The 12,334-nt window shown below is 38.3% G+C and overlaps 1 long non-coding RNA gene across 1 annotated transcript in view; it reads right to left on the reverse strand.

Moving 5' to 3' along the window:
* LOC107399731 (uncharacterized) overlaps positions 1-11,197 on the reverse strand; it is a 186,050-nt gene extending 174,853 nt beyond the window's left edge. Inside the window, exon 1 of the long non-coding RNA XR_013042045.1 lies at positions 11,089-11,197. This is a non-coding gene — a long non-coding RNA (uncharacterized LOC107399731). The remainder of the gene's footprint in view (positions 1-11,088) is intronic.
* Positions 11,198-12,334: the final 1,137 nt, after the last annotated feature.

Below are 12,334 nucleotides of genomic sequence, written 5' to 3' on the forward strand. Positions count from 1 at the left end.
TAGGACAACTTAGTTGTATTTGTAGTTGATGTTGAGTCATGGGTATGTTCTCAGAAGTTGATAAAAGACTGAGATATCAAAATAGAAATCTAAAGATTTTTTTCCTTTCATCTTGTGAGTCATAAGAGCAAATGGATAGAAGTCCTGTTGTATTCCAGGCAAGAAGGAAGTCAGATACTATATATATATATATATATATATATATATATATATATATAAATTTACTATTGAAAAAAATTGTTCACCATTATATTTGGATCAGAATTTCCTCTTTCCAAAGTTCTACTAGATTTTCCCCAAATGTCTTCCTACCTAACTTCATACCCTTTTTTAATTCTATGCTTAAAACCAAAATCAAATGAATAAAATTACATGAATATTTAAAAAAAAATAGGAGAATCACAAAAACAACAGAGCCTATAAAAACACAAATCAAATCCCATAATACACAAGCAAAAGACCAGCAATACCAAAAAATCCCAGGCAAAGCAATAGCAGACAAAAATCTACAGAAATACCATTATGTTTTGTGTTTACAATTCAATCCAGTGGGGGGCATATTTTGTTGTCTTAAATGTGGTCGGTATACCCAGTGAAATGCCAGTGTATATCTGGAAGAGTTCTTGCTTAGCATGCACAAAATCCTGGGTTTTATGTTAACACTGCATGAACAGGAGTGATGCACACCTCTAATGCAAGCATTCAAGTGGTAGAAGCACACGGATCAGGAGTTACAAGATCATTCTTGGTACAACATAATTTCCAGGCCAGCCTGTGAGATATGGCTCTGTTTAAATAAAAAAAGAAAGAAAGAAGAGAAAGAAAGGAAGAAAAAACAAAACAAAATATTTAACAGACTTAAAATCAATTTCAGCTGATTGTGATGGCAAATGTTTATAACCCCCAGTACCAGAGAGGCAGAGTCAGGGGGATCTACATGAGTTTGAGGCCAGCCTGGTCCACAGAGAGAGGTGCAGGACAGCTAGGGCAACACAAAGAAACCCTACTTGAAAAACCAAACCGCCCAACCAAATAAAATCAATGTGAATATACCAGCCAAAGACTTATTGCATATTGTATGCACACACAGCAACACAATTTGACAAGCATCAAATTATTTAATTTTAAACATATACATTTATTTGTTATGTGTGCATTAGCACACACAGACAGAGACAGAGAGACAGAGGGAGAGGGAGAGAGGGAGAGATGAACACACACATTTTATGTTTCATGTGTGGAGGTCAAAGGGCTATTAAAATAGGCATTTCTCTCCTTCCATCACATGGACCCCTGGTAATAAATTCAAGTTGACTAAGTTAGCAACAATAACTTTTACTAGCTGATCGATCTTTTATGGCCTTAAGCACTGATTACTCTTTTTATAAATAAGTATTTTTTTGTAAAAACACATATTTTAAATATTTTTAGTTTATGCAGTAGATATATTTTTCATTCCTTTCCTCCAAATTTCTTCATAACCCTCCACTCTCTCCATCAAATTAATGAGCTTTTTTCCCTACATAAGTTACTATAAGTTACTGCATGTACGTTTATATATACATATATTTATACAAATACGTATTCATATATATATATATCCTGTTCAGTCTGTATAATGTTACTTGTATGTGTGTTTTCATGGCTGATTATTTGATATTACACCATGAATTGATGTGTTTTTCCTGGGGAGATCACTGTTCCTAATCCCAGGTATCCACAGCTGCCTATCCAGTTTAGAACTTCCAGTGGTATCCTTTTTCAGCACTTTTTTTAGTCATACAATGTATTTTGATATTATTCTTATCCTCCTCAAAAAGTTTTAGATCCTCTCCATCTTCCTACCCACCTAATTTCATGTTTCTCCTCCCTCTTTCCACAGCAGAAAAGAAAACATTCCTGATATTTGAAACAATATGAATAAATCTACAGTGTATAGAGTAACACTCATTGAGAATGTAGTGTGGAAATTCAGGCATAAATTACTGTACACAGTAATTCATGCAACAAAATTGGAGCATGAACAGTGACTGATATCAAAGATAAGTGATTCCATGGCCTCTATATGGGGAACCAAGCATGCAAGCAGTGCTGATATAATTGAGGATGGCATGTCAGTGGGACAATTTCTGTTAGCCGCCTACCCCCAAGTGCCATGAGATGATTTGCCTTTTTGCTATATTGGCGAGTGTATGTTCCTTCTCATGGGTGTCATGAAATGCCATTATGTTTAAGACATCTGAGAATGGAACGTTCTTAAGGGCAATCCCAGTGTGGATATCTGCCCATATATTGTATTGGAAGGCATGCCTCCATAATGAATAGGATCCACCTGGTAAGGGTGGAGATATCCCTAAAATTATTGATGAACTAAATTTCCTAACACCATCCATAAAATTAGTGCATAATGATTATGATTATATTCAAGTTATGGAAGCTGTTGAGTGGCTTTTTTTTCTTGGACAGTGAGATATCTAGCCATGCTGAGTGGTCTGCATAAAAATAATTTGCCCTGCCGGGCAGTGGTGGTACATACATTTAATCCCAGAATCAGGAGGCAGAGGCAGGCAGATCTCTGTGAGTTCAAGGCCTGCCTGGGCTATAGAGTGAGTTCCAGGAAAGGCACAAAGCTACACAGAGAAACCCTGTCTCGAAAAATGAAAAAAAGAAAGAAAGAAAGAAAGAAAAGAAATAATATGCTCTGCAAGAGATGAGTTACTGTGAGGAAAAGACACGAATATGAATTCATCCTGTGATTTGGCAAAAGCATGTAAAAATGAAGGATGGGATGGGATGTTGACTTGCCCGTTTTTGTTTTTCCTTTTTAACAGGTTCTTAATATGTAGACGCCCCTTCTCCCTTAGGTTTCATATTTCTCAGGGTTATGGATGATGGTTATAGGTTTGGGCGTGGAAGAAAATATTAAACTCAGTATTCTCCTTAAAAAAAAGGAAAAAGAAGAAATGGAATGGATAGGTATAAGATATTATGGTAGATCATTGTATATACTAGTAAACAAATTTAGTAAAATAGCAACCTTAGATAATTTACACTATAACTTGTAATGTTATGGATTCCTATATGTTGATACAAATGTAAACTATTTTTATATTTCTGTTTAAGATAATTTGTATATTGATACAAATACAGAACTATATTTGTTATAATGTACATATATTTCTATTCTTCTTTGAAATATTTTTATATTGATACAAATGTAAATTTATATCTGTCATATTTTATGTATGTTCTACTTCTGTTTAGTATATTCGGATTATTGATATATATTTAAGATTATTGTCATATTGCATATCACACTATATATTCCTACCTCTGTTATAAATATCTTGTGTATTGTCACAATTTTGAAGTCATTGTTCTTCACCATACATTTGCTTATAGACTGTTTACCTTGTTTCCATAAAGCCTTAGTCCTTAGGTTATTTTGGCAGATAAGACTTATAGATTTATAGTCACCTATGCCTGTCATCTCTATAGTTACATTAGTTAGGTTATCCAGATTTACAGATACATAGGTCAGATGGACAGGTAATCTTCAAAACTTCATAGACCTAGAGAATATGGCATTTAATTAACTTAGAATTCTGTTGACATGAGACACAATTGCGCCTGGCTGCGCCAATTTGATCCCAAGAGAATGTTGGGCTTCTAAGACATTTCCATTTGGAAGTTTGTCTTTTTGGCACAAAATGGCCTACTGGGCAAAGAACTGCCCTTGCCTTGATGGCTGACAGTATGAATGCAATGCTGTCCTTTCTGGACAAGCAGAACACAAGAAAAGTGACCACTGTACTCTGCCAAGACAGGCTTAGATGGTCTTTCAGAATTCCTGCTTCTAAAAATGGTCTGTCAGATACAATAGGCCTGTAGCCAATTTGAATGCACCAACAATGCTGAGAAACATTAGGTGACTGTCCAGGCTGCCAGCTGTCTCTTTCTACACTTGCAAGACTCCCGAAAGTTGCTTGAATCCATCTTCCATTTCTCAGGTACCATTATGTTCCTTCTCAGATCTTTGATGGGATTGAAGACTAACAGGTATAGTTACAACTTAGTATATATAATATCTTAAATAGAACATATTAAGTATTAGATTCAGGTTCTTTAGGATAGGACACCTTTTGGAATGATCTTTATAACATGCCATTTACCTATGCTCTATACTTCTCTGGATTTTAGTATGTGTTTCTTGCTTGATATTGTTTGCATTGGTTGTAGTTCCATCTTATCTAGGTCATTATCCCTCATTATTCCTGGACAATATTTGATAACCATTCCTTTGTATATAGTCTTGTACTAGTTTAGAACCTTCCTATTTAGACAAAAAGGGGGAGATGTAGTGGGTAACCATTCCAGCTTGCATCTGGAAGTTCCAACCCCCATTGAGACTCTGGCAACTGTCACGCCTACGAGGTGGTGCCAAGGGAGGCGTCTAGAGAACCGAGACCTGGATGGGCGAGCACTCTCTCTGTTCCTGGGCCCTAGACGGTGGAGGTTGACTGAGCAGAGCTCCAGAGAACACCAATAGACTGCGATACACCTTCCCCAGACCCCCGTGATCTACCTATCCGTTCATTTGTAAGTCATCCACTAAATAAATCTTCCTTTTAACTACGTGGAGTGGACTTAATAATTTCACCAATATAGTCCTTTCTGAGTGGGGACACTGTGTAGTTATGTAGTTTAGGCTGGCCTCAAATGCGGTGATATCTACCTGCTTGTCTCTTTGAATCCTGGGAATAAAGGTGTATATCTGACCTCAATGGGTCATTTTTTTTTTTTTGGTTTTTCGAGACAGGGTTTCTCTGTGTAGATTTGTGCCTTTCCTGGAACTAACTTGGTAGCCCAGGCTGGCCTTGAACTCACAGAGATCCTCCTGGCTCTGCCTCCCGAGTGCTGGGATTAAAGGCGTGCACCACCACCGCCCGGTGACAATGGGTCATTTTTAATAGGCTTAAGTGTACAGGGAAAAGAGAATAACATTCTAATTTTACTAAAGATTACTTTCTTGGGGCCAAAGACTTGCAACCCATACAAAGAATGATTCAGTGAAGGGGGATAAAGTGAGTTAGAAACGATAAGATATTTTACTGAGGTTCAACAGTTAATAAACAGAAAGGAAAAATACATGATTATTTACATAGCCAGGGGCCCTAAAGATACCCAGTAGAGGAAACTATGATAGTTAGAGAACTTTCTGTATCAGAATTGCTTAAATTGATAAAGATTTATGTGTGTGTGTTGATACTGTTTTTGTTGCTGTTTTTAGACAGGAAGTCATTTTATAGATCTGGCTGGTCTGTAACTTGCAATGCAGACCAGGGTGACATTTTAGTCACAGAGGGTCACCTGTTCTGTTACTCAAGTGATATGATTAAAGGTTTGCATGACCACACCACCAAATGTTGGGAACTTTTAAATATTGAATGAAAGAGTTTCTTAAACCTTGCCTTCTGATGCTAAGTGTCATGGGATTGGATAAATTCATTCTTCATGCTGTGGAAATTAGGAAACAAAGTAATATACTAACTATCCCTTTTTGACACAAAAGATATACAACTTATGTTAAATCAATTGCTCCATCATAGGAAATATTAGATACAGTTAGTTATTGCAATTCAAAGTCCCCATGTGTTGCACAAATCTTAAAAGTTCTTTTTAATAAAAACAAAGGTATTGAGGTGAATGCTGAAGGATCAGAGAAGCAGAACAAGTCACAGCTTCCTCACCTCACCAATTCCTCAGCCGATCCTGTTTCCTCAGACTGGAAGCCTCTGAGTCCTCATCCAAACAGATCTCAGCTGAACTGTTGCTCAAAGCCTAAAAGCTTAACAAGCCTAGTTCCTAGTCCTCACACCTTATATACCTTTCTGTTTTCTGCCATCACTTTCTGGGATTAAAGGCATGAGTCACCGTGCCTGGCTGTTTCTAGTATGGCTTTGAACTCACAGAGATTCAGATGGATCTCTGCCTCTGGAATGCTAAGATTAAGGGTGTGAACGCCACCATTTTCTGGCCCCTGTATCTAGTGGCTGGTCTGTTCTCTGACCCCAGATAAGTTTATTAGAATGTACAATATATTGGGGAACACAATATCACCACACCCATGAGTATCAGTTAGTGGAATGCAACAGAAAAACAAGTATTCCTGCAGTAACTGAGCATATGGAAGGTGGTATTAGATGTCTCTATGAATACCGAGGGAATATAAGACAATGGAGGAAGAACAAGTATTACTGAGTGGACTGTAGATACATATGAGCATGTTCAAAGGGTTTAGACTACAATGGGCATTCAGTTCATAAAATGACGAATCAACAAATATGGCACCAGGGACTGGCTCAAGCAGACAAATGGTCTCTCTGGGTTTATGCACAGGTAAATGTGAGATTTGCACTGAACATTGAATGCCTGAGGTGTGTTATGAAAAAGCCAAATTCTGTACTACTAAGCTTCTGGGAAACTTTTAAGCTTAAGCAGCATTTTATAGACGACATAAATGCTAAATGATGCAGATGATCAAGGTAAAGTTTGAGGTTCAGTGTGGGGGCATATGGTTTCAATCCCAACATAGAGAAGACTGAGGAAAGTCTCTATGAAGTGAAGACCCATTAGTTCTATGTACTGAGCCCAGATCAGTCATCACTATATAACGAGAACATTATTTGTTGAAAATTTGTTTTTAAAACTTAAGTTTTTCTATGGGTAGTCAATTATCTCCCATAGAATGTTCAATGTTCACTTATCACTTGTAAAAAGTCAAGCTGAGGGCAAATATTATTTGCCCAGTCCTAGGCCTTTTCAGCTGTTAGTTTGGTCCATGGAAATGCAAGGACCATGATTTTGCCTGGAACCTATTAGAGGGGTTGAACTGGATTGGCAGGTGTGGCAGGATAGGGAGGAGTTGAGAAAGTTTGTATAAGAAATATTTACCTCATCCTCTCTCACAGGCTCAAACAATCCCTGCCCCCCACCAGACAGGGTTTCTCACTCTGTAGACCAGGCCACCCTGGTACTCATAGAGATCTGCCTTACTCTGCCTCCCGAGTCCTGGGATTAAAGGCATGCATCACTACACCCAGCCCGAGCAGTGGTGCATGCCTTTAATCCCAGCACTCGGGAGGCAGTGGCAGGCAAATCTCTGTGAGTTCAAGGCCAGCATGGCAGCCTGGGCTACAGAGTGAGTTCCAGAAAAGGAACAAAGTACACCAACCCTGTCTCAAACAACAACAACAACAAAAACAAAAAACAAAAAACAAAATCAAACAAACAAAAAAGAATTAATATTTGGGCTGGAGAGATGTTTCAGAGATTAAGACCACCGACTGGTTTTCCATAGGTCCTGATTTCTATTCCCAGCACCCACATGGTGACTCACAACCATCCATAGTAAGATCTGGCACTCTTCTGTATACATTGTAAATAAAGAAATCTTAAAAAAATAAATAAATACTTCCCTCAGAGACTGGTGTTTGAATACTTGGTTCCCAGGTGGTGGACCTGTTTGGTGAGGTTCAGGTGGTGTAGCCTTGCTAGAGGAAGTACATCACAGGCGGTGGGTTTTAAGATGAAAAGTCTTATGCAACCTTATTTCTTCTCAGTGTTTACTGTGTATCATCTATTCTCTCTTCTGCCTGATTGTATTTGAAGATTTGAGATTTCAGTGTCATATACCAGCCATTGTGACTGGGGAGTAACTGAGGTTCAACAACACAAAGATATTACAAATGCTTCAGAAAATATACCTGCTCACAATGCTGTCTAGATAAGAATTCATCATACACAGGTATGATCACAATATGGTTCCAACACATATGCATAAGTTGTATATGAAAATAATATCTCGTTTTCTGTCCTCTCTCTCCAGAAAGATGCCTGAGTAGTGTAAGTGTTAAAACCTTGGAATCCAAACAGTTAAAGGGGAAAATAGATTTGTGAAGGTTTGTCCACTCACTTTACCTGGGTGTTGTGGATGCGTGTGTGTGTGTGTGTGTGTGTGTGTGTGTGTGTGTGTGTGTCTGTGTATGCACGCTCACACACACACACACACACACACACACACACACACACACACACACACTACCAAGTATTGCTTTTCATGTATTAATTTTAAAAAAGATATGTGGTGTACAACACAATGAAATAATATTCAGTAGCAACAAAATAAATCATGAAATTTGCAGGTGAATGGATGGAAGTGAAAAACAAAACCAAAAACAAAGACAGTTAGTGTTGGAACCCGTACCTCAAATACTAATGCTCCAAGTTTTATCTCACAACAGAGTTCTTCTTAATGTCTTTTGTTACGTATGTTCATATGGAACCCAAATGAATAATAGGAAACTATACACTGGTCATTGTCATAGAGGGATGCATTTCCTGAGGAGGAGTAATATAATACTTGGGAAATTAATTAGAAAGGGAATTTCTGAGGCAGAAGGGTTATGGGTATAGTGGTGTGATCGGGTATGGAAATGAGGGACCACAGCAATGTTTAATTGAAATGAAGTGTCCATGAAGAGTACACATGAGAAATTATATACTTGGTTATATACTAGTCCAAACAATAGTGAGAATATTAGAGCATATGTGATATAAAAGAATATGAAAGGAATACTAGAAGCTAAATGTTTAATCAGAATGGGGGCCATGTGGTTCGCTGAAAGCTAGTAGACTGTTCAGTAAAACTAAGAATGTATGAAGAATCCTTATGAAACTCTTTGGGTTTAAACAGAAATGTCTACTGTTAGTGAAAATGTTACTCTCAGAAGACATGAGTTATTAAATGAAAATCTTAGTGAGAACAAGGGCTACTTTCCCAGCAGTTATGGGTCTAGAAGTTCACAAATCATCTAAAACTATACCGGTTATTGCAAATGTTCTTGGTTTCCCCTCAAAACTTCATGGTAAGTCCATGTTGTTGAATACATAACACATTTTACTTGCCAGCCATGGAGAAATCAACCTTGAATTAAGCAGGAAACTGTCCTTGGTGGCTAGCCTTCAGAGTGCTAGAAAATTCTATTAAGGCTATGTGAAAAGATAATGATTTTTCTTTTTTGAAAAATATAACAAAATTCTTGATTCTTTGGGAATTTCACAACATGCAGCCCAATCCCACTTACTTCCCAGTCCCTACATATCTGTGCCCTATCCTTGCAGCATGTTCCCCAAAAGATCCCCCATAATTCATTAAAAACAAAATAAAGAAAAAAAACCCCACCTCCTCCTCCATACTGCCTGTCTCTCCAACAACTCTTCGTTCATCTGAGTGACACTGGGAGCTGTGGTGTGTAACACAATATCCCCTTTTTCATTGCAGTGAGTCATTGGTCTGCTTCAAGGCTTCTGTCCCCTGGCACAGAATCATCACTGAACCCACATCGCCAAAACTCTTTTGGTGATGCTGTTGCAGTGCCATGGAGACTCTGCGGCTATCATTCTGTAGGACCAGTCCCTTCACATGCTCCATCAGGTCATAGACAAGGTAAATTTTAGGGTGGGCCAACCCAAGGCCTGGGATATGGATGGGGTAGATGTTAGGGTGGGACTACTCAAGGCCTGGGTGGTATTTAAGCTGCCACTGGGACTGCCCCCCTCAGGTGAGTTATGGAGCCGGGTCTCACATGCGCATCGTGTGGAGTGAAAACATATCTCTTGAGTGTTGGGTCAGGCTTTCCTATGAGGGATGGGGCCAGCTCTTCTGCTGCAGAGCCTAGTCAGGTGCAGGGCTGGCCATCTCAAGGCCAGTGAATAGTAGGGCTGTCTCAGCACAGCCTTCAGATTTCAACATCTATAGGTCCTATGACCTCCTGTGGAAAGTGGGACCATGGATGTCAACACAGACTCCAATTACAGAATGAACATGGACCCAGACATGGGGAGGTGGGAAAGAACTGGGAGGAGTAAATGGAAGGAAAAATGTTATCCTGATATATTATATTAGAAAAGGATTAATTATCAATAAAAGGGAAAAAAAGTACCAACACTATTTTGAAATGAAAAGCAAAATATAATTACAAAAAATATCCCAAACCCCCAACAAACAAACAGAAAAGGAACACACCCAGGTGGATTTCTCTGTCAGAGTGTACCTAAAGACAAATTCTCCATACCATTTGCATATCTTATTAACATAAAATTGATGAAATATCAAAACTACGTACTTCACAAACCATCAGTCTATTATCATATAAGGACAACATTTCAAAAATAAATATACTAATAAACAAGAAATACATAACACCGAAGCATGTTCCCAATGTTTAAAGTAGATCACCTGATAAGATCATAGAAAAGTATTATTTTGTACCACTGTACATTGTAGCTCTTTATGCAAAAGACACTCTGCCTTTCCACACACTGGACACTTTGCTGACATGCCCACTCCTCACTTGTGATTCTCAAGTGTAACACACAAACAGACAGACAGACAGAGACAGACAGACAATCAGACAGACACACACACACACACAGACACACACCTCAATTCGCTCTGTGCACAACTCTATAGTCACTTTTTTGGAAATCCTTTTCCTTTATTATAACTATCCTAGCATCAGAAATCATAATTACTTGATCCTTCTAACCATTCAAAAACTTGCAGGTGCAAACCACCACGGTCTGTGGTGTTGCCTCTCTGATGCTAATGTGTATGCTGACTCTCAAGTACTTTCATCCCTTACATCCTTCATTGCATGGCAGACACCAAATTTAATTCCTCTTCAGAATGCTGACATTGTGCAACATCCATATACCAGAACAAATACTCATTTCTCTTTTGTCAGTAACCCGTACTCCCACACACCAATAATCCACAATACTGCCTGGGCTTTGAAGTGTTAATGTTCATCCTGGAAGAGTACAGAGATAAAGTGACAGGACAGATTAAGGGAGCAAAAACAAAGGAAGGAAGGTCTTGATCTGATAGCTTTCTGATCTGATTCCTCAGAGTCAAAGACTTTAGACCCATATAACAATGTGCTAATCCATACAGATTTGCTATAATTAATGGGCAAAGATGATGTCTGTCTATGAAACACACAACAGGGCCCAGAGGAAGCTGACCTTGGTTGCTGCATTGTCTTGCTGACCATTCCTCAGGTGGATGTGACAGGCATCTTTGGCTCCTTCTCCTCTGAGCAGGACCTGCTGCTGCACTGACTTGACTCATCACATTCCCAACCCCCAGCCTGTGCTAGTGAGCCAGCAGCTCGCTGCAATCACGCATGCGTGCATGTTTGCCAGGCTGCAGGGTCTCAATAATCTTTTCTGAACCTAATGACGTAAGGCAGGCATCCATGAGCTTTAAGCTTTCCTTTTGCTAGTATGGACAAGGAGGGTCTTCATAAACACCTATATAAATTGATCAGGATCAAATTCAAGATGTTTTTGTAGGAAATATAGACTACATAATTTTAATTTATATCCCACTTTAGTTCTGCTTAGGAAAGGCTGTAATTTAGATCCCTGCTGAAAATGCAAACAAACAAACAGAAATCTAGATAAGCTCCTGAATGTTAAATATGCATATGTTCAATTTTTTTTTTTTTTTTTTTTTTTGGTTTTTCGAGACAGGGTTTCTCTGTGTAGCTTTGCGCCTTTCCTGGAGCTCACTTGGTAGCCCAGGCTGGCCTCGAACTCACAGAGATCCGCCTGCCTCTGCCTCCCGAGTGCTGGGATTAAAGGCGTGCGCCACCAACGCCCGGCAATATGTTCAATTTTTTAAAAAATACATGTAACATGATATTGACCTAATAATACATGATCAAAGACTACATGGGAAAAAGTATTTTATAAGAAATTGCAAAATTTTCCAAATTTTGAAATTGGAAAATCTGGACTGTGCACTATGAAATCATGGAAGAGAAAAATTTGTAAAAATAAAAATATGTCTTTGAAAGGAAATTTATATTTATCATCAGTAATGTTAACTACTTCAAACAGACATAAAGTGTCTTATTCTGTACCCTAGGATATCTTCCAACTTGTAGTAATCCTTTGGCTTCTATCTCTTTAATGATAGAACTACATGTGTACATTTTAAATGTACTTTTCGATTTTATCATGAATTATTTTCACAATTAAAATTTTCTTATCAAATTCCAGGCATGGTGGCACATGCATTTAATTCCAACACTTTAGTGGTGGAAGCAGATAGTTCATTTGGAGTTTAACTCCAGCCATATCTACATAGTACACTCCAGCCCATCTAGGATTACATATTGAGACCCTGTCTCAACAAAAACAAAAGTAAATAAATAATAAATAAAACTGAAATAATAGAATCAAAATATAATTTCTGCTTTTTCCA

The sequence above is a fragment of the Peromyscus maniculatus genome, chromosome 1 (assembly GCF_049852395.1).
Source record: "Peromyscus maniculatus bairdii isolate BWxNUB_F1_BW_parent chromosome 1, HU_Pman_BW_mat_3.1, whole genome shotgun sequence".
Classification (NCBI taxonomy): domain Eukaryota; kingdom Metazoa; phylum Chordata; class Mammalia; order Rodentia; family Cricetidae; genus Peromyscus; species Peromyscus maniculatus.